We start from the raw sequence: 460 nt of genomic DNA, 5'->3' as shown, positions 1-460 counted from the left end.
TGTTGTTGTACCGTTGTTGTGATTGTAACATTATTAATTTCACGACAACAGATATACAAACAATGTGTGAGCTTTGTGCTTAACAAAGATTTTCCTCCCGATGGGAACAATGCTACAGGATCAACACTGAACTCCTATCTTTTGATTTACTGATTCTTATCAATTTACCAACAATAACTTGAAAAAATAGGCACATATGTGAATCGTTCAGCAAGATACAATATACACACAAGCACCCATTACCTGCCTTCCAGCTGAAGCTCTGAGACACCAGACATTGTCCTACTCTTTGAGGAATAATTAACAAGGAAAAACCATACTACCATTTCTTCATGGTAGTATTGTCAAAGATTCTCCACTTATGGTAACCGTGGGTACTGCTGTGACCCTTCGCATTCCAGATTCTAAGTAAGTGGTCCTCCTTCACTCACTTTACACTTTAAGGCCTTTTTGTATGTTC

This window comes from Penaeus monodon, chromosome 29 (genome assembly GCF_015228065.2).
Source record: "Penaeus monodon isolate SGIC_2016 chromosome 29, NSTDA_Pmon_1, whole genome shotgun sequence".
In the NCBI taxonomy this organism is placed as follows: domain Eukaryota; kingdom Metazoa; phylum Arthropoda; class Malacostraca; order Decapoda; family Penaeidae; genus Penaeus; species Penaeus monodon.
The sequence above is the reverse complement of the archived record's forward strand: the minus strand, read 5'-3'. Positions refer to the sequence as shown.